Genomic DNA, 23,675 nt, shown 5'->3' on the forward strand with positions numbered 1-23,675 from the left:
CGTACCACAAGAGGAGGGGGAGTATCCATATTCATCAAAGATACCCATATCTCCAGGCTAGTGGCACTGCACGAAGCATCTGAGACCATCCATGTGCAACTAACAGTGGGCAAAACTGCCTTCCAGTTTGTAGCCTGCTACAGACCACCCTCCCAAACTCAGGAACCCCACTCGGCTTTCCTGAAGACACTGGAGAATATGAAGGTCTCTCCAAATACCATTATATTGGGTGACTTTAACTACCCAAACATAGACTGGGAGCACTACTCAAGCCCCAACACCCTAGCCCAACGGTTCCTAGAATTTATAAACTCAAATGCCATGGAACAACTGGTCACCACTCCCACAAGAGGGGAAAACATATTGGACCTGATCATCACCAACATGGGGACTCTATGTTCCATACCAGAGGTATACCCCTCATTGGTGAGATCTGACCATAAATTAATCATTATGGACATCCATATCCCGTCCCCACCCCCAGCAAAGGAAGCCACGGTCAAAGACTTCTCAAAAGCAAACTTCCCACTTCTCAAAACTGAGGTGGAATCCTTCAAAGCTCCAGGGCCAGTGGAAAATACGGCCCAAACCGCAGAATCCTTTACAAACGCATTCTATGGATATCTACAGGAATGCATGGATCGTGCTATCCCAAATAAAACCAAGACACACTTCTCCAAAGGCAGGAGACCTGTCTAGTGGACCCCAGCCATAAATAAGCTGTACAACAGAAGGAGGAAGCTACTACATGATAGAGCAAAATCCCTGAAAGGTAAGGCAACTCTGATCAGTACTAGCAAGAAACTACGATCCCTCATAAAATCATCTAAGGCTAGCTTCGAAAGAAAAATTGCACAAGACGTTAAAGATAATCACAAGGCTTTCTTTAGTTATGTCAGAAACCTGGGTGGAAACTCTCAGATATGCTCTGAGTTAGTGCAAAATGACAAAAAATACACTGAACCCACAGACATTGCCAACATCCTGGCAGACAGGTTCAGAGCAAACTTCTCCCCCCCAAATGAGCAAATGACTATCCCAACAGACTGTAGCCTCCCTGACATCACAGATGCACAGGTGAGAGCTACCCTCTCCAAAGCAAAAAACACAGCATCAATGGGACCGGACGGTGTCCTGGGCTGTGTTTTACATGAGCTCCAAGAAGAACTGAACCCTCACTTAAAATCACTGTTCAGTCTTAGCCTTACAACAGGATATGTACCCAAAGAATGGCGTACAGCAACAGTGGTCCCACTCCATAAAGGTGGTGACACAATGGACCCCGGAAACTATCACCCTATAAGCCTAACTAGCCTGGTCTGCAAAGCTATGGAGCGTATCATCATGGAACTCATAAACAAAGACATTGCGTACCTCCAAACACTGGATCCTACCCAATTTGGCTTTGTTAAGGGCAGATCTTGCCTCTTGAACCTGGTCAATTTCTTTGAAACAGTCACCAAGGCCATAGACAAAGGGAAGGTAGTCCACACAGCCTACCTTGACCTTGCAAAAGCCTTCGACACAATACCCCACTCGGGCATCATAAATAAGCTCACCAGCCTAAATATCAACCCCTATGTCACAAGATGGGTTGCAAACTGGCTTAGGGATAGAACCCACATGGTCAGAATTGCAGGTGCCATGTCAGACTCTAAACCAGTTACAAGTGGCGTCCCACAAGGCTCAGTCCTGGGACCTCTCTTGTTCGGTATATATTTCTCTGAGGTACAGGCTAACACAGGAGGACTATGGCTGACAAAGTTTGCAGATGACTGCAAACTAGGGGCCATAATCAACTTGCCGGCTGACACAAGCATCCTCCAAAAAGGTCTCACAGAGATGGATAACTGGTGCCAGAGCCATGGCCTAAAGCTAAATGCTAAAAAATGCATAGTCATCCCCTTTGGGAAAAACAAAGTGCCCACAAATTACCACATAGGTGGTAATCCATTAAGTGCGGAAGAAGTAATTAGGGATTTGGGGACCCAAGTAGACTGCAATCTCTTCTTTGACAATCACATTGCCAAAGTGGTTAGAAAGACATTCTATATAGCCCACCTTATCACGAAGGGGTTCACATCTAGATCAAGAGAGGTCATTGTGCCCCTCTACTCATCACTCATCAGGCCCATAATTGAATACAATGCCCAATTTGGGATGTACCTTACCCGACACCTGCTACAACTAGAAAGACCCCAAAAGTACCTCCCCAAGAGGATCAAGGGACTCAAACAGATGCCCTACGCAGTTAGGCTAAAGAAACTCCAGCTCTACTCAGTTGCTTACCGCCTACTCAGAGGCGATCTGTGCCTGACGTATAAAGCCATGTCCAATCCAGAATTAATGGGCATGCTCCACCTCAAGAAATCCAAATCCATCAGAACTACACGCTCCAGTGACTTAAACCTCTGCACAGAAATAAATAGAACATGCTGGAGGGACAGATTCAGATCCCAGAGGCTCCCCTCACTCTGGAACAAAATCCCAAGCCATGTCAGACAGAGCCCCTCAATGACCCTCTTCAAGAAGAATCTTGACGTTTGGATGGGAGATCGTAAATTTACCCGTGTCACTGCTAGACAGAGGCATGGTAAACTAACCTTAAATGGGCTATCTTCTGTGACCTACTATACAGAGGCACAGTCAACTAATCTAAGAAGGGTGGCAAAAGCCAAACACACTCTGGCTAGGCTTGTAAATGCCCTAGGGCAGATAGCCTAGTATCAACCTATGAACCTATACCTTTCTTGCTCTGAATTCACTAACATCTCCAAATCTTAGCAGATGGTAATGGCTTAACATTAAAAGAAATTCTCACTTGACTTACAAGATGGCTGCACACTAATCAACAGCTTAACTTCAGCTCTCTGAGTGTGAAAACAGAAACCTGATAAACAGCGGCCAGAGATCTTGTCAGCTAGAATGAAATTCAGTTACTGGCTAGTAAGTACACTGCCTGGATGCCTGAAAAAAAGAAACTAAGAGAGCCTGAAGGAAAATCTAGTAGAAAAGGTGAAGAGAAGACACTGACTGGGATGTTGCAAGACATGGCTTCTGGTAATCTAGAGGAAAATATGTCAAATGTGCTTAGAGCTGTATAAAATAAACAAAACACTGAAGGAGTATATCAACTCAAATAGCAAAAGGCAAGAAAAAAAATGGAAGAAACTTTAAACAGACATTCAGATGAGCTGATAAAACTGCAAAAAAACAGAGGCCAAAATGAAGAAAAGGCTGGCTCAAGAAGTGGTTTGGAAAAAAATGGTAGAATTAGAGGACAGTCCTTATACAGTGAATCTGAGATTTTCTGCTGTACCAGAGAAATTAGAAGGGACAGACGGTATTAATTTTATGAAGGCACAAATAAGCAGCTGGCCTGGTATTCCACAGCAGGAACTGTTAACTGAAATAGTTCGCCATTTATATGCTCCAAATATGGCCATGAGAAAGCAGCCAAGACTTCTATTAGTAAAGATGCAAACCTACCAGCAGAAATAGTTGATCCTGACAAAACTGTGGCAAAAGGGCAAAGTATTAAAAGTTGGAGACAGCAGAGAGTTTGTGGAAAATGATTATTCATTGTCACCAGACAGAAGAAAAAAATTATTCCAGTAATCACAGGATGTTGAGAGACAGGTGTGAGATTCAAGCTACAGTATCCGGCTGTCTTCAGAATATTTTTTCCTGGTACATCAGTCATTTTTGATGCAGAACAGGCTAAGAAGGAAATGCAAAAGTTTGTCTAACAAAAATGACACCTCAAGCAGAGGGGAACTCTGCTTCTCATTCTTCTGATAACAAAGCACATGGACAGATTTTGCCAGTGAAACATTTTCCACTGTTGCAAAGGAAAATACTTGAGAGACAGAGAAAGGCACAGGAGTTGGCCAGATGAATCTGGAGCATAGTGGAACTGAATGGGAATCTGGAGTTGGGAGATGGAGATGAACAAGACAAAATCAGCAACAGTGAATAAACATGACACTGCAAAGCATCAACCACATTTGTGAAATATGAATATATAATTATAAGTGAAGCGAGTGGACTTTTCTTTTTACTTTGTTAAACTTGTAAGGAACTGAAAAGCAGTTGCCTCATTTCCTATCATTAATGTTTGGAAGGAGGGGAAGAAGAACGAAAAAGGTAACTCTAGGTAAAACATTTTTTTTCTTAACAGTATTTCTATAAATCTTTTCACAAATGTAAATTGCATATTTTATATTAAAGTATTTTAGTTGTTCTTGTGTGTGATAAAGTTATTAAAGTATTAAGACATGTAGGCATTGCAATGCAAAAACAGAAGGCAAGTATACAAAAGCATGTTTAAGTTAATAGGCTGTAAACGTGGATTGTTGTGGTCGGGGTGGTGTGAAAAAGTACACAGACCATAATACATGTAGAGCTGATATGTTTTCTCCTACTTTTGAATATGTGAATTTCTGGATTAAGACCCGTGGCTTATTCTATTAACCAATTTTTAAATGGAAACAAATAAATTTGAGAACAGTGATTATAATTACAAGTTTTCCTTTAGCAATAAATGTTTCAGCTTTTCTTTCATCCTGCAACAGAGAACTACATTTTTCTTAGTTTTTCCACGGAGGCAAACTAATGATAGGACAATAAAAGACAGAACACTGCTTTCTTCAAGGTTAAAAGTTAATGATTTCTGAAATTATGCAAGTAGTTTTTAAATCTGGAGAAGGGAGAGTAAAGATAAAAAGAAAAGACACCAGTTAGTGTAAGTAGAAGCATAGGCAATAACACACATTTTAGCATGGATAACCCCAGTTTCAGGTTAATTAGGGCCTATATTAGTAGCTGTCTATCTGGCACAAATGTTCCTTTTAGGAGGGTTAAACTACATTATTTGAATATTCACATAGTTATGTGTGTTTGTTTTAACTTAATAGGTTAAGAGGGTGTTCAGGGGGTGTATTTGGCTTTTTGTTTGAGGGTTTCTATTAAAACAAAAAGTCTTGTAAAATGTGACATAGGTTCTAATGTTGATGATAAGAAAATACTTATAAATGATTAATTCACCAAACATAATGGGTGCATGTGTCACAAAAGCAGAAAATAGACATTTTAAAATGCTGCCATATATAATAGGTGGGAATAATGACTTCTTACCATAATGGTGGCACTTTCCTTATCTTGGAATGTGAATGGTCCCACAGGTGTAGACAAAAAGGAAAGAATACTTAATTATATTAAGAAATGTGTAAATAGCAATGATACAGGAGGCACATTTGGAAAGAACTGGACATTTGAATTTGATAAATAAAGGATTCCAGGATGGATATTCTCCAGAATATTAGGGACAAAGGAGAAGAGGAGTACTTATATTTATTGTTACAGGAGCTCTAGTAGTGATAGAAAAGGAACCAATTAATAATGACAAATTTGTAGTAGTAAGGGGCTACTAGCAGGGGAAGAGAAATACACTGGCATATGCTTATATTCTGACCTAAAACTGCTATTTTGATTTACTATATTTTTGAACTTTAAAAAAATTGGGAAAAATAAATAGCTTTCAGCAGGGGATATTATTTGTAGGTGGGGGCTGGGATTTGATTTGCAACAATGAGGATGTATCGGGGGGGGGGTTATATTTCTGAAGAACTTATGAAACTATTTGGTATGAAAGACATTAATTCAGTAGTAGAAACTTGGAGAGAATTTGCATAATATTCCCCAAGGTACAATGACTGGGATAAACTTGACAGAAATTATATTTTACAGGAGCATACCCATTTAATTGAGAACACTGATATGCATCCAATAACTATTCAAGATCATGCACCAATAATTACTAAGATAAAAATGCATGGTAATGAAATAAAGATGAAACACTGGAACGTCCCCACCTACCTGTTAAAAAGAAAGACATTTAAGGAATGAGTAGTGAAAATTATCCGGTAGTTATTAGGGAAGATGGAAAGTACTCCAGACGTTATAGCTAGTGAGTGTGATAAAATGAAAGTGGTGTTTAAAAATAGGGTAGAAATAAAAGAAGAGATAACTGGTTAGGAAGTAATAAGAATTAATTAGAGGAGCTGACAAAGGTTCAAGTATTACAAAACAAGGGGAATTTCCCAGAACATGAAGAGGTACTATTGAGAGTACTAAAGAGAAAATAAGGGAGTACCTGGACAATATGCATGAGTTTAGAAAGATTGCTGTTAAGCAAGTCTTTTTTGATAACTCCAGAGCACAAAAAAACTATAGGTGCAATGACTTAGGCAACAAAAAGTAGAAGGGGTTGTTGCTAAGCTTAGGATGTCTATAACAAGAAAAACATCCAGATATTCTGCAGCGATATTAGAGATATTTCAGAAATTTTATGAAAATTTGTATAAAGCAGAGACGTGGGGAAATCCAAAAAAAGCTCAGACAGGAATATTTATGGAAGGCTTAACTATACCAAGGTTAGCCATAGATGAGGCTCAACAACTAACATTTAATATGGTAGGAGATTAGATAAGAATGGTGATGTATAATCAATCTACAGGAAAGTCTCCAGGAATAAATGGTATACCAGTAGAAGTTTGGAAGTTAGGAGTGGAAGAAAGTGATAAAGATCTGGAAGGTTTTGTTTAACAACATATTAAAAGGAGCTGAATGCACCATCTTTGAAAAAAGCTGTGGTGGCTATAATACATGAAAGCAGCAAAGACCCATCTGATCCAGCTTTTTATAGGCCCATTTCAATTTTAAACCATGATTATAATGTGTTTATGTCTATAATGGGTAAAAGAATGGCAAAGGTGATGCCAAAATTGAATATAAGAAAATACCGCCGTCACTGGGGGGGGGCTTGATACAGAGAGAAAGCATTTGAGAGAGTAAGCTGGGATTTTATGAGTAAGGAAAGGGCAACATTTGCATTTTCTCATACAATAATAATGTTAATTAGAAGGATATATGAGGGTTTAGAGGCAAAATCAAATTGGGAGGGTTCCTGTCTGATAAATTATGTCTGAACAGAGGAAACAGGCAGGGGTGTCCTCTTTCCCCTTTGTTATCTGCATTATATTTAGAACCATTGGCAAAGAAAATAATGGACACAGAAATTCAAGGACATAATTGGTATTGTGTTCGATAAAAGTTGGCTTTATTTACAGGTTATATTATTTAGTAATTGATGGAACCAGAAAATGACATCACAGTGTTGTAGAATATTCTGAGACAGTTCCTTTTTTTCGGGATATAAAATTAATGAAGATGAAACAAAGGTTATAGCTATAAACTATTTACCACACATGTATTGGTCCGGCAATATCCATATTTATTGGGACATGATAAAATTAAATATTTAGGAGTATGGATTAAACAGGATTTGGTTATGGTGGATAAGGATATGTGGGATGAGACTAAACAAAAAATAATACAAAAACTGAGAAACTGAAAGGTCTTGCCTATGGATATGCATGGCAAGGTACAAGCAGTAAAAATGTTTTTAGCCCTTTTCATTTTATAAACAGGTCAGGCATATTTTTATCAACCAGAGGAGGAAGTTGTTGACAGTAATTAATAAAAAGTTGGAGGATTTTATTTGGGATGGGAAGAGGGCAAGATTCAAGTGGGGCAAGTTTTTTTTTAACATTTTAACAAGAAACATCTTTATTAAATTACCACTTATGACATAGGTGAGCCTACGTTTATATAAATGAAAACAAACCATATTGACATAATCTTAGTTGCAAGCATTATAAATCACAAATCAGACTGACATAATTTTAGTTGCAAACATTATACATCACTTAGAATTGGGTCTATATTACGAAATCGAAAACCCGTTTCAGCGAACACTGCAACCGCAACACCAACACACATAGCCCGAACCACAAATACGCCGAACCCCCTAAACCACGAAATTTCAAATCTTGAATTGTCATAGTTGGCCAACACCACCGCGCGCTACTTACTACATACCCAAACATAATAAATAAAACACATACATACACTAACCAAACCCTACTTCTAACCCTACACTAAACCTTACATACATTACTATCTATGCACTTACCTTAACCCGCACCCTAACCCTAAGGTCCGTAACTATCGCACACTTACCCTACAGACATATACCCAAACAAAACAAATAATCCATACACATACACTTAACAAAACCCTACTTCTAACCCTACACTAAACCTTACATACATTACCTATCTATGCACTCACCTTAACCCGCACCCTAACCCTAAAGTCTGTAACTATCGCACACTTACCCTATGGAGCTATACCACAGACAGGCGAACCATGACACTTCGACATTTTGTGTTTCGCAGTTTTGAATGTTAACTGTTACCGTAGTTTGTGCTATATGTGTCGGTGTTGTGGTGTTCGCTGAAACGGGTTTTCGATCTCGTAATATAGACCCCTTAGAATCTACCCAGTCATTGTCAGTCAAACATTACATAGCTCATTCAAATCCTGCCTTCTTTTAAACCTCATTCCTTCCCTGTAAATATTGTTCCCATAATTCTCATTTTTTTTTCTGTGTAATTTACTCCTACCCTTTTCTAAAGATTCCAGTTCCATTTGTTTTATCTCTGTTACTATATTCACTACTTCAAGTACACTTGGTTTAGACTTTGATTTCCATTTTGTAGTAATTGTTTTTTTGGCAGCTGCCATAATTAGACTCAGCAAGGTATGTCTATGTCTAGGCAGTTCTCATTCTGTATCATAGCTCAGAAAAATAATTTCCCTAAATACGTCAGTTTTCAAACCCAGTATCTCTGATAGAGTAGTCTGCAGGGAATCTTTAAAGTCTGCCAACTCATTACACTCCCAGAAAATATGTTTCCAGTTGCCTCTTTCTTTCTCATCACACCTCCAATATTTTCTGTCCACCTGAGGAAAAATTCTCTGGTGTCTACTTTGGGTATAAAAACACTTTTGTGAACATTTCCAAGCAAAACTCCTAAATCGTCTAGATGTTGTTGCATATTTAGGAGACATACATATATCCCCTATTGTTTCTTTGTGAATTGCTTATCCAATCTATCTTCCCAATCCTTTATAACCTCCTCTAATTGACTTTTAGAGTTATCATGCAATATTTTTTATGCTCTACTGATTATTCATTTTTAACCGTAGCTTCTGTTCTAGATTCCACTAAAAACTCTGTTAGTGCTTCTATTTTGTTTAGATGCCCTCTGTTTCTTTCTCTTTGCCTATATTTTGATATCAGTGCTTGACAGGGAAGGCAATCTCTAGCCTGCAGTCCAAATAAATTGTTGGCCTCTTCCCATTCCATTATTTTCCCCACTTTAATTATTTGCTCCCAATACCCTGGTTCTTTTGCCAGTTTTCTCCAATAAATTCCAGCCCCCTTCTTGCCTATTGTCTGTATACCTAATTGCAGCCATCCCTATCAGCACAATTCCTGTGTTGCCTTAGTTTTTAGAGTACTTTCTGCTACTTTATGAATATAATATTCTATATGATTATTGTTATTCTCCTAAAATATTTGCATCCAAAATCTCAGTCTCGCCTTGTTTCTTGAGCTTCCCCTGTTTCATTATCATCCCTTTCCACTTTGAATTTTAGGTTTCTCCTTGTGTTATGTATAGGAACCTTAACTGTGTAGCTCTGAAATACCCCTTCAAATCGGGTAATCCTAATCCACCCTGTTCTACTGAAATAATCAGGTTATCACACTCGACTTTTGCTGTCTTCCCATCACAGCTAAAATCCTTCAGCTCTGTATTAATTGCTATTCACAATTTATAATCTGGTTGATAAAAATATGCCTGACCTGTGTATAAGACTAAAAAGACTAAAAACATTTTAACTGCTTGTATCTTACCATCCATATCCAAATACGAGAGCTTCCAATTTCTCAGTTTTTGTATGATCTTTTGTTTAATCTCTTCCCACATATCCTTAGCTGCCACTCCAGAATAATTTTTAATCCATACTACTAAGTACTTAATTTTATCATATACCTATAAATACAGATATAGCTGAACCAATTAGTGTGTGGGTACATAATTTACAGATATTGCCTTTGTTTTAGCTTAATTCATTTTGTATCCAGAAAAGACTTGAAGCTGTCTGAAAAATGTTCCACAACATTGAAATGTCCTTTTCCGATTTTCTCAGGTATAAAATAATCCATCCATCCTCAACCCCATTTTCCCATTTTGCATATGGGGTTTGGGTCTCACTTCAACAGTGATAATCATCATCAGGTGGCTAGGGCTGCTGTGGTAATTCATCTGTACCACTCACTCACATACACGCTCACACCTATGGTCAGTTTAGAGACCCCAATTTACCTAATGCATGACTTTGAAATGTGGGAGGAAACTGGAGCACCTGGCAGAAACCCACACGACCGCAAGGAGGACATGCAGACTTCACACAGAATGCACTCCAGCTGAGAATCAAACCAAGGAACCTCTTGGTGTGAGGCAACAACACTAACCTCTGCACCATGGCGGCTGCCCAATCAGGTATAAAAAGAATATCTGCAAATAATATAGAGCCAGCTTTTCTTGATTACCATACCAATTATATCCTTGAATTTCTAAGTCCCTTATTTTCTTTGGTAATGGTTCTAAATATAATGCAAATAACAAAAGGGAAAGAGGACACCCCTACCTGATGTATCTTCTCAAGCAGAAATTGTCAGAGAGGAATCCACCTGCTTTAATTTTCGCCTCCAATCTCTCATATATCCTCCTAATCAGCCTTATACTTTTATCAGGGAATACAAATGCTTCCATTGCTCTGCTCATAAAGTCCCAGCTTACTCTATCAAATGCTTTTTCTGTATCAAGACCCAACACCAACAGTGGTATTTTCTTACATTCTGCTTCCCTCTGGATCAGCAGTATTCTATTAATTGTTGTCAAATGCTTGCCTCCCCTCCACAAAACCACACTGATCCATATCTATCAATTTTGGCATCACTTTTGCCATTATTTTAGCTATTATAGACACAAACACTTTATAGTCATGGTTTACTATTGAAATGTGTCTGTAAGATGCAGGATCTGATGGATCTTTACCTATTAGGTATTACAGCTAGTACCGCTTTCTTCCAGGATGTTGGTACTTCCCCTCCACTTAAAACACTGTTAAAAAAACCTTCCAGATCTTTAGAAGTTTTTTTTCTCCTCCTAGCTTCCAAACTTCCACAGTAATACCATTTATTCCAGGAGAGCTTCCTGTGGCTTGATTATATACAATATATTACAATAAAACTGCTAAATTTGCAGCCAACTTACCTAATCCTACCCACCATTGCATAGCTCTCAATAAGCTGCAATGGCTTGAATTTTCCCATCATCTAAAACTATTCCAACTACTTTTAACCCACTATAGTAAATGAAAACCAGACCACTGTGGACACCAAGAACTCGCTCCAGAGGTTACAATAACAATTGATTTATTAAAAAAATAAATAAGAATAAATAAGAACAAGAACTTTTAACCCACCTCATACTAAATAAACCCACTGCATGTCCCTCTCTCACCAATCTAGTTATCTACTATTCCCCCTTTGTCCCCTACACAGTTCAGAAAAACATCTTCCAGAAACATGTGCACCCAAAATGAACACAGACAATCTCTTATATAAATCATCCATAACAAAGGTCTGGAACACCCTTCCCTCTAACTTGCAAAACATCACACAAACAGTTTAAAAAAAAAACTAAAACACTTCTTCCAGAAAAATTGGATCTGCCCTGTCAGGATCCAACCTGACCAATCTCTTTCTCCTTCTGTCTTTTCTCTTTGTCAAATCGACTTAATCTTAAAAATTCTTGACTCCTAATTGCATACTCCTCCTTGTACTTGTTCTCAAATTATATGTATTTCTATGATATCTCTGTAAATGTTAATTATGCTGCAGTTTTACTGCACTGTATGTTATCTAATCAATACACTTACTGTGTTATTCTTGTAAGAATTACTTTTGGAGCTTTTCTCCTCGAGTCTCCACTGAAAATGGGCATGTGCTCGGTTGGACCAACCCAGTTAACAAATGTGAAATAAATAAATAAATAAATAAAATCTATCATCCTTTTATTTTATCTCATTTCCTCCTATCTTAACAGTTAGTAATTGAGCCTCATCCACCTCTAACCTTGGCACATTTAATTCTTCCATAAACATTTCCGTTTGTACCTTTTCTTGATTTCCGCAGTTCTCCGCTTTATACATACTTTCACAGAATTTCCAAAATATTTCTAATACCGCTACAGGATCTATTGTTATCTTCCTTGTTATAGGCTTCCTAAGCTTGGCGACAGCCCTTTCTTTCTTTTGCCCGAGTCATTGGGCTAAAAGTTTTTGAGTTCTAGAGTTATCATCAAAAAGAAGTTGCTTAACTGCAGTCTTTCTAAACTCGTGCATATTTTTTAAAACACCTTTATTGAATTAACACTTGTGACAGACAAATTTAAATTCATATAAAAGTAATCAAACTATATTAATATAACAAACATTGTCCTTTACATATATTGCTATATATCATATAGCCTAAGCAATATTACATAAATTATTCAAGTCCTGTCTTTTTTTTAAACAAGAAGCATCTTTATTAAACCATCACTTACTACATAGGCAATCATACATTTATATAAATGAAAACAAATCACACTGACACAATCCTAGTTGTAAGCATTTTACATCACAAACCATACTGACACACTCCCAGTTGCAGACATTATACATCACTTATAATCTACCCAATCTTTCTCACCCAAACATTACATAGCTCATTTAAGTTCTGCCAGCTTTTAGACCTCATTCCTCCCTTCATAGGTTCATAGGTAGGTACTAGGCTATTGCCCAGCCAAAAAGGTCCCCTGGCTTTTGCCACCCAAGAAAATTATTTTCCTGTGCCATTGTCGAGCAGAGCCATAGAGGTAATCCCTGGGGTGAATTTCCTATTTCCCATCCAATCATCAAGATTTTTCTTGAAGAATGCTAATGAGGAGCTTTGATTGATATAGATAGGTAGTTTATTCCAGAATATGGGAAGTCTCTGGGACAGGAATCTATCCCTCCAGCATGTTCTGTTTATTGTGGTGACAAGGTTTAGGTCCCTAGACCGTGTAGCTCAGAGGGATTGGGATTACTTTAAGTGGAGCATGTCCAACAGCTCTGGGTTTGACATAGCTTTGTATGTTAGGCAGAGATCACCTCTGAGTAGGCGATATGCGACGGAGTAAAGCTGGAGTTTTCTGAGATGGTCTGCATAGGGCATCTGTTTGAGGCCGGTAATCCTCTTTGTGAGGTATTTCTGCGGCCTTTCCAGTTGTTGTAGATTTCTTGTGAGGTACATACCAAAAGGGGCTTTGTATTCTATAATGGGTCTAATGAGTGATAAGTAGAGGGGAACAATAACGTCTTTTTTTCTGGATGAGAAACCTTTTGTGATGAGGTGTGCCACGTAGAAGGATTTCCTGACTACTGTGGCGATGTGATTATCAAAGGAGAGACTACTGTCCACCTGTGTCCCAAGGTCTCATCACACTTTCGGTGTTAAGTATACTACTGCCTATGTTGTAGTTCATGGGTACAGAGTTTTTACCAAAGGGGATGACAATGCACTTTTTGGCATTGAGCTTGAGGCCATGGCTTTGACACCAGGCATCTGTCTCAGTGAGGCCCTTTTGTAGGATGTCCACATCGTTAGGAGTTTCGATTATGGCTCCTAGTTTGCAGTCATCTGCGAACTTCATTAGCCAAAGACCTTCTGTGTTAGCCTGTACTTCAGAGAAGTAGATACCAAGCAAGAGAGGACCCAGGACTGAACCCTGTGGTACTCCACTTGTCACTGGTCTGAAGTCGGATTTGGAGTCTGCTACTTTCACAGTGTGGGTTCTGTCAGTGAGCCAGTTGGCAGCCCATCTTGTGACATAGGGATTTATACCTAGTTTAGTGAGTTTATCTATAATTCCAGAGTAGGGGATGGTGTCGAAAGCCTTGGTAAGGTTTAGATAGGCTGTGTGAACCACCTTACCCTTGTCTATGGCTTTGGTGACTGCTTCAAAGAAGTCTATCAGGTTTAGGAGACGTGATCTGCCTTTTACAAACCTGAACTGAGTGGGGTCCAGAGTTTGGAGATTACCAATGTCTTTGTTTATAAGTTCCATGATGATACGTTCCATGGCCTTGCAGACCAGGCTCATCAGGCTAATGGGGCGGTAGTTCCCAGGGTCCGTGGTGGCTCCCCCCTTGTGGAGTGGGATAACCGTCGCTGTGTGCCATTCAGCAGGCACAAAGCCTGAGGTGAGGCTATGACTGAACATGGTACTTAGGTGGGGTGCCAGTTCGTTCTGTAGTGCATGTAGAACGCAGCCTGGAATGTTGTCTGGTCCCATGGATGCTGTGTTCTTGGCTTTGGAGAATGTGTTTTTTCCCTGTGCAGCCATGATTACAGGAACGTTGTATTCTTCTGGTATAGAGATGGGCTGTTTAGGGGGTGAGAGGGGGGTAAAGTTAGCACTGAACCTATCTGCCAGGATGTTGGCAATATCAGTTGGGTCTGTATATTTAGTGCCATTGTGCTGTAACTCAGAGCAGATCTGAGTATTGCCATTGAGATTCTTGACATAGCTATAGAATGCTTTGTGGTTGTCTTTAGAATCAGTGGCGATTTTGTTTTTGTAACTAGCTTTGGAGGATTTTATCAGGGATCGCAGCTTCTTAATGAGACTGACCAGGGAGCTCCTCCACTCATGGGATTTTACTCTCTTCTTCAACAGTTTCTTCCTTCTGTTGTACAGTTTGGTTATGGCAGGGGACCACCAGATTGGTTTCCTTTTTTGGAGGATAGCGTCTTGGTTCTGTTTGGGATAGCATGATCCATGCACTCATGTAAGTGCTTATAAAGTGCAATGGTGTAGGATTCAGTAGTCGTAACTGTATTGTCCATCTGCATGGGTGTCATGAAGTTCACCACTTCTGCCTTAAGAAGCTTGAAGTTGGCTTTGGAGAAATTTTTTACCATGGTTTCCTTAATGGGGGGTGGGGGCAGGATGTGGACATCTAGGGCAATTAGCTTATGGTCAGATCGGACCAATGAGGTGTTGACTTCAAGTGTGGAACACCAGTCACTCATGTTAGTAATGACTAGATCTAGGATATTGTTGCCCCTGGTGGGGGTGTGGATAAGTTGATCCAGGGCGTTGGAGTTTACGAAATCCAGAAAGCATTGAGTGAAGGAGTTGGTAGATGAGTAGTTTTCCCAGTTAATGGTGGGGTAGTTGAAATCACCCATTATTAGGGTGTTTGGTTGAACCCTAATATTTTCCAGTACATCAAGAAAAGAGGAATGGGAATCCTGGGGTATGGTGGGTGATCTGTGGCAAGCTACAATTTGGATTGCTGTTTTGCCCAGAGTTAGTTGCACTTGGATAACCTCGGCTGCATTATGCTGAGCAACTAGCCTGGAAGTGTGGATATCCTTAATGAATATGGACACACCTCCCCCTTTGGTGTTCCGGTCCAGGTTACATGGCCGAAAAGTGTGGTATGAGTTATAGCCTGGTAATGCAGGGGTGCTCTCTGGAGCCTTGAACCAGGTCTCAGTCACTGCACAGGTATCGATGTTCTCCATTTTAAGGAGTGCCTCGAGTGAGTGCATTTTGAAATTTAGACTTCTAGCATTGAGTAGCATCACCCCCAGTTTTTGCTTGCCCGTTCCTGTTACGGTGGTGAATTTTTCATTTGAACCTTGCCTAAAAAAGGCACTATAAGGGTGGCAAGAACCTTAGCCAGTATCCCGAATCCCAGGGGTGACAGGTACAGGCCATCTCTGGCAAAGCATTGTGGTCTGTCGACCATGTCATCCCAGGCAGACAGATACTGGATCCCTTTAGAATGGCACCAGAAACTTAGCCAATTGTTGAAGTCAATCATTTTGTCCTTGTACTGCATCATTATGGGTGATGGCAGAATGCTACTGAGGGCTAGGGTCATACCTGCCTGGGCTACAAGATTGGAGAGCTCTTCCATGTCTCTTTCATGTAGTCCAGGGAGGTACGTCTCAGGTCATTCACACCAACATGGTCAATGACAGAATCATATTTGTACTTGTTGTGGAATGACCTGAGTGCATGGATTATGTGGCAGATCCTGGAACATGCTTGTATGTCTTGTTCCCACAATTCCCATTTTTTTACTATATGGTTTCCTTAAGATCTTGATTCCAGTTGTTTTATGTCTGTTACTATATTCACTTTCTGTATAGTTGGTTTAGATTTTGATTTCCAGTTTCTAGTAATTGCTTTGTTGGCAGCCACCATTATCAGACACAAGGCCTTACCATGTCTAGGCAATTGTGATTCTGTATCATAACTCAGAAAAATCATCTCCCTCATCAGACCAATCTGCTCACCCACCATCTCCGACAGTGCATCCCACAGTGAATCCTTAAAGTCTGCCAACTCACCACACTCCCAGAAAATATGTTCCCAATTATCTCTTTCTTCCCCTTCACACCTCCAACACTTATTGTCTGCCTGAGGAAAATTTCTCTGGAGTCTACTTGGGGTATAAAAATATCTATGCAAACATTTCCAGGCAAAAATCCTAAATCTTCTAGATTTTGTTGCATATTTGGGAGACATATATACATCCTACCATTGTTTCTTTATGAATTGCTTATCCAATCTCTCTTCCCAATCCTTTCTAACCTCCTTTGATTGATTCTTATAGTTATAATGTAATATTTTATATACTCTGCTAATTATTCCTTTTTTAACAGCAGCTTCTGTTCTAAATTCTATTAAAAACTCTACTAGTGCTGGTCTTTTGTTTAGGACATCCCCATTTCTTTCTCTTTGCCTATACTCTGATATCAATACCTGATAGGGAAGGCAATCTCTAACCTGCAGTACAAGTAAATTCTTGGCATCTTCCCATTCTATCATCTTTCCCTATCTAGTTATTTGCTCCCAATACCTTGGTTCCTTTGCCAGTTTTCTCCAATAGATTCCAGCCCCTCTTGCCTATTGTCTGTATCCCTATTTGCAGTCATCCTTATCAGCAGAATCTTCTTTCTCCATTCCCATGTTGGTTTAGTTCTCAGAATACTTTCTGCTACTTTATGGAAATAATATTCTGCATGAATATTGATATTTTCCTTAAAGGCCTGCATCCAAAATCTCGGTCTCTCCTTGATTCTTGAGGAGAGGGGAAAGAGTGCACCCATGCCTGGTTCCTCTCCTCAAGCATAAAATATCAGAGAGGACCCCATCCATTTTAATTTTTGCCCCTGATCCCTCATATGTTCTCCTAATCAACCTTATATTTTTTTCAGGAAATGCAAATGCTTCCTTTGCCCTGGTCATAAAGTCCCAGCTTACTCCGTCAAATGCTTTCTCTGCATCAAGACCTACCAAAAACAATGGTATTTTGTTACATTCTGCTTCCCTCTGGATCATCAGTGTTGTATTAATGTTGTCAAATGTTTGCCTCCCCTCCACAAAACCACATTAATCCATATCTATCGGTTTTTGGCATTACATTTGCCATTATTTTAGCCATTATAAACATGATCACTTTATAATCATGATTTAGTACTGAAACAGGCCTGTATGAAGCTGGATATGCTGGATCTTTACCCTCTTTAGGTATTACAGCTACCACTGCTTTCTTCCAGGACAGTGATACTTCTCCTCCTCTTAAGATACTGTTAAACAAAACCTTCCAGATCTTTATCATTATTTCCTCCTAGCTTCCAAACTTCCATAGGAATACCATCTATTCCTAGGGACTTTCCTGTAAATTGGTTATACATCATAATTTTTATCTGATCTCCTCCTATCCTGTTAGTAATTGAGCCTCATCTACCTCTAAACTTGGTATAGTTAATTCTTCCATAAACATTTCCATTTGTATCCTTTCTTGATTTTCATACATTTCTGCTTTATAGAGATTCCCATATAATTTTTGAAATATTTCTAATACCTCTACAGGATCTACGGTTACCGTCTTTGTTATAGGCTCTATAAGTTTGGCGACAGCCCTTTCTACTTTCTGTTGCCTGAGTCACTGTGCTAAACGTTTTTTGTGCTCTAGTGTTATCAAAAACAGTTGCTTAACAGCAATCTTTCTAAGCTCATGCATATTATCAAGGTAATCCCTTATTTTCTGCCTAGCATTCTGCAGTTGATCCTCTTCTTGTTCTGTAAGATTCCCCCTATTCTGCAATACTTTAACATTTGTCAGTCCCTCTAAATAATTATTGTTACTTCTTAACCATAGCTCCCTTTCTTTTATTTCCACCTTATTTTTAAAATCCACCTTAATTTTATCTCACTCCCTAGCTATATTTTCAGCAGAAATGTATATCCTCTCTAACAGCTCCTGAATAATATCCACTGCCCATCCCTTAAATTCCTCTCTGTTCAACAGATAGGTAGAAAAGCACCAATATCTCATTTTTATTTCATTACTTTGCATTTTTATTTTAGCTATTATTGGTGCATGATCTGAAATAGTTATTGGGTGGATATTAAGACCTTCAATTAAATGCACATGTTTCTGTGAAATGTAAATTCTTTCTAGCCTAGCCCAGTTTTTATATCTTGGGGAATAACATGTAAATTAACTCTGAACTCCTATTACTGAATTCACTTCTTGCATGACAAATACTTTCATAAATTTCTTCAAAATCTACTCTTCTTTGTTATATTTTCCCTTCTGCCCCAACATATTTTCACTGCTGCAAATCAAATTCCATTCCCCACCTATTAGTAATATTCCTTACTGAAAATTGATTATTTCTCCCAGAATTTTCTTAAACTCCATTATAGCAGCTTTAGGTGAAATGTAAATACATACCAGTGTAATCCTCCTCCCTTGCCAGTAGCCCCTTAGCACTACAAATCTGCCATTATTATCTTTTTTACCTTCTTCTATCACTATTGGAGCTCCTCTTGCAATTAATATAAGTACTCATCTTTTCCTTTGTCCCAGTTATTCTGATGAATAACCATGCTGAAATATTTTATCAAATTCGCATGTTCAGTCCTTTCTAAGTGTGTCTCCTGTAACACAGCTATTTGCATGCTACATTTTTAAATATAGCTCACTACTCTTTCTTGCTTGTATTTATCTGTGAGGCCATTTACATTTAAAGACATTGAAGAAATCATCATTATATTAAAAAGTTATTATTCCCATCTTTTATGTATAACACCTTTTTTTGTTAAATGTCTAGTTCCAACTTCTGGGTTACATGCATATACTGTTTGGCAGACTGAACATTTATACAGTTTTTCTTGTCATATACATCTTAGCCTATGTCATGTCACATCTTACAAAACTTTTTGTTTTATTGAAAACCCTCAAACAAAAAACACACACACCCAATACCCCATGAAACATATTAACTTAATACAAACACACAAAACTATGTACACCTTCAACTATTGAAGTTTTACCCTCCTAATAGGAACAGAAGTCCCACACTCACAGATGTGAGTTAATCTAAAAGAAAGGTCATCCATGCTAAGACGCATGATGCAGCCTGTGCTTTTACTAAGTGCTGATTGTTTTTGTCTTATCTTTATAGCTCTCCCAGCTGGGAAAATTCCTGAATGTTTTCAGAGAACATTAACTACCTTGGGAAAGCCCCTGAATGCTTTCAGAGAACATTATCTACTTTGGAAAAAACCCTGAATGCCTTTAAAGAACATTGTTTCCTAGCCAGTTTCTCTTTTCTTTGTTTTTTCTTAGCCAATCACTCTCCACCAGACTGTAGCCAATTTCTCTGTATTAGACTGCTTCAATAAGAACCAGGTAGCCAGTTTTTCTTTATCAGATTATTTCCATGGAAACATGAAGACCAGTTGCAGAATTGTTACTGAGCATATATGTATTTGCTAGAAAAATGCCTCATAATATTGAATGTTTTTTCATTTACTTGCTCACTCTTAAAACATTACTAAATCAATCTAAGGTCTTTAACCCAGTCATTTCCCCCATGCAAGAATGAGAAAAAGCACATTCATTTTTTTATCATGCTTTTTAAGCAGTCAACTCTTGTGCTCCCTTCCTTCTCTCCAACATTTTCCTTTGAAATTTTTGAAAAAGGTTTCACAGGTACAGTCCCTTTGTGGTCTTTATTACCAGAAGAACAAGAATCTGAATCTCCTTCTGTTTCACAGCTTACTTTGTGTTGAACAAACTTTTGTATGTTCTCCTTAGCATGTACTTCATCAAAAATTATTTTTATCCCTCCAGGGAAGAATACATTGAAGACAGCTGGGGATAGCAGTTTGAATCTCACACTTGCATTGCGACATTACCTGAATAGTAGAATAATCTTGTTCCTCTTCTGTCTGGTATACAATGAGTAATCATGCTCCACAAATAGTCTGCTGTCTCCCACTTTTAGTTCTTTGTCCTTCTGCCACAGTTTTGTCAGAATCAACTCCTTCTGCTGGTAGGATTGCATCTTTACTATTAATGGTCTAGGTTGCTTTCTTATAGCCAGGTTTGGAGCAAATACCCAATGTGCCCCTTTCAACGAACAACTCCTGCTGTGGAATACCAGTCCAGTTGCTTATTTTTGCTTTCATAAAATTAATGCAGCCTGCTCCTTCCAGATTCTCTGGTGTAGCTGAAAATCTCAGGTTTTCCCTATGTGCTCTGTCCTCTAATTCTATTATTTTTGAAACATCTCTTCCTGACCAGTCTCATATTCAGTCAGCCTTTTCTTTATTTTTTTTAATAGTTTTTATTGATTTTACAACATATGAGAACAAATATTTCTATATAATTCAACAGTTTCAATAAAATCAGAACTAAACACAACTATTTACAATGCCCATAACAATCACTATTATCTATTAATGATATTACATCTTGTCTAATAATTTCTTAAGTTTCAACCACGATAACTTGTGTTACTTTTGTTGATCTTAATTCTATGGTTAATAGTTCTCTGTTACATACAGATTTAGCCAGTAATATAAATTCAATAAATGGACTCATATGTTTTCCAATAAGATGTAATGACTTTCCTTGCTATTGCAAGAAAAGACCAGAGAAGGTGCACTTGTATCGCTGGGATATGTTCTGGAATCGGTGCATTAAAAAGTATTAGTGAGTCTGGAATGTCACATTTGTCTGACCACAGTGCCTTTGAAAAGACCTTAAATTCCTGCCAGAAGGTGACAACCATCCTGCACTCTAGAAACATATGAGCCCAGTCTACACACAACATCTCCTCACATCTCCAACATTTGTGATTATTATTATGTGAAATTAAGGCTATTTTTTGTGGAGTAATGTAACTTCTATGTATAAATTTCCAGGTGAAAAGTTTTCAAAATGGAGATGAAGTTGTGTTGTTAACAGATTTTAACATCAATGTTTTATCTTATTCTGAGAACTTTAATTTGTTTGTTTTTTCAATATAGGTCTATAAAGAGTCTTCTGGTAGTTGTAATTCTGACCTTAGTATTTTATATATTACAGATAATGAAAACCTTGTATTATATTTTGCTGTGTTCAGCTCGCAGAAAAGAGAAATTATCCTTGGATGTGATGAAACATTGAGCACATGATTTAATTTGAGCTCATTTATTATATGTTCTCTAAAGATTTGTATATTTAACCAATTATTTTGGTTTGTGTTATATCTTGCTATTAGACTGTTTATATCATATATGTTATTATTGCAAATTAATTGATACCAGAATACAATTATCCTTCATTTCCATTAATTTTCTTATATTAAATGAATCTATACATTTTCCTGAAAATGCTATCGGGAACATTAAGAATAACAGCGGTTTAGTTTTATAATTTTTAATCATTATCTTTTTAAAATTGTTTGGAATGTAACTAATACAATAAGGAATTCTTTCAATTTTGTTTCCTTTATAGATGATATCCTTTACAACCAAAAACATTTTAATGTTATCTGAGTACATATCAATATTTATTGTTTCATTAAGATTAGAAAATAGTATAGCTTCATGAAGTTTTTTCCAATTTGATGTGTAATTATGACTTAACCATAGGCTCTTTATATGTAGTATTACTGATTCAGCATAAAGTTCTATGTTCGGGAATGCTATACCCCCTTTCTCCCATTCCTTGTAGTGCCAGTCATATCTTATTCTTGGTTTTTTGGGGTGCCAGAAAAAATGAATCAGAAGGGAGTTAAGTTTATTTATTACGTTTTTAGTGGGACCAACTATTATAGATTGAAATAAAAAAATTATTTTTGGTAATATACACATTTTTATTAATGATAATTTTTCTTCCATAGTAAAGAACCTTTTTTCCCATTTACATATATTCTTTAACCAAGTCTTTAAATTATTGTAATTCATTTGGGTGATATCTTTCCAACTTGTTTTACTATGTATTCCTAAGTATTTAAATGTATCATTCTTCCAGTTGAAATTATGTTTTTCCATTATGGTACTAATTTTTTTATTAAATATTATGGTTTTAGTTTTATTATTATTAAATTTTAGGCCTGAGATTTCTTCAAAGTTTTCTAAAGTTTTTATAGTATGATCTATAGAGGAGTCTATATTCCCAATAGTTAATAAAATGTCATCTGTGAAGAGTTGTATTTTGGAGGTATAGTGTGTGGTAATAGGAAAACTAATTATATTATTATTTTCTCTTATACAATTTGCTAATGGCTCAACTGATAAAGCAAATAATAGCGGAGATAACGGGCATCCTTTTAGCATTTTAATTTGAGATGATAGAAATGCACCAATTTTGATACTGAGTTTTCATATAGGTTATTTAGTAATTTAATAAAATCAGGGGAAAAATTAATGTTTCTAATACCTTATACAAATATGGCCAAGTTATAGAATCAAAAGCTTTATCCAGATCTAGACTTAAAATGGACAATTCTTTCTTTTCTTATTCACACAATCTATTAAAGACAAAAGTTTGATTACATTGTCTTGAACTTTCCTATTTAGTATGAAACCCATTTGATCTCCTTCTATTAAATTTTGTATGATTTGATTTAGCCTCTTTGTTAATATTGAGATGAAGATTGTGTAATCTACGTTCAATAGGGAGATCGGACGATAGGACGTTACTAGATTTAGATCTTTTTCATGTTTAAGAATAGGTGAAGTTAATGCATACTTCCATGAGGGGAACAGATTTCCATTCTTTCTGAATTCCTCAAAAGCTGCTACTAAAATTTTTAGAGTTTCATCAGGGAGAAGTTTATAAAATTCCCCTATGATCCCGTCTATACCTGGAGCTTTATTGTTTTTAATGCTCTTGATAGTTTCCTTAAGTTCTTTTAATGTAAATGATTTAATCAATTTGGTGTTTTGCTGACTTGTAACTTTTTTATTAATATTATCTTTTAGAAATTTATCTTGTGGTATATTTTTACCTGAATTTGTTGTCATATTATTGAAATTTTCATGGTGTGTTCTAAATATTTCTAAAATTACTTTTAGGTCTGCCACTTGTCTAGATTGATTTCTGGTGATATCAGTTATTTATTTTATATGTCTTACGTTTGATACATTTTTTGCTTTGACTGATAATCTGTGTAGGTTTTTAGGATTCGCTGAATAAGACTGTAGTTTAAGCCTCTCTAGATTTATAGCCACTTTATGGTTTAGAATCTCTACATACTTATTGTTCAATGCTTTTAACTCAGAGTTTGTATTTACATCTTTGGT

The sequence above is a fragment of the Protopterus annectens genome, chromosome 6.part1 (assembly GCF_019279795.1).
Source record: "Protopterus annectens isolate FY-2018-M chromosome 6.part1, PAN1.0, whole genome shotgun sequence".
NCBI classification, from domain to species: domain Eukaryota; kingdom Metazoa; phylum Chordata; order Ceratodontiformes; family Protopteridae; genus Protopterus; species Protopterus annectens.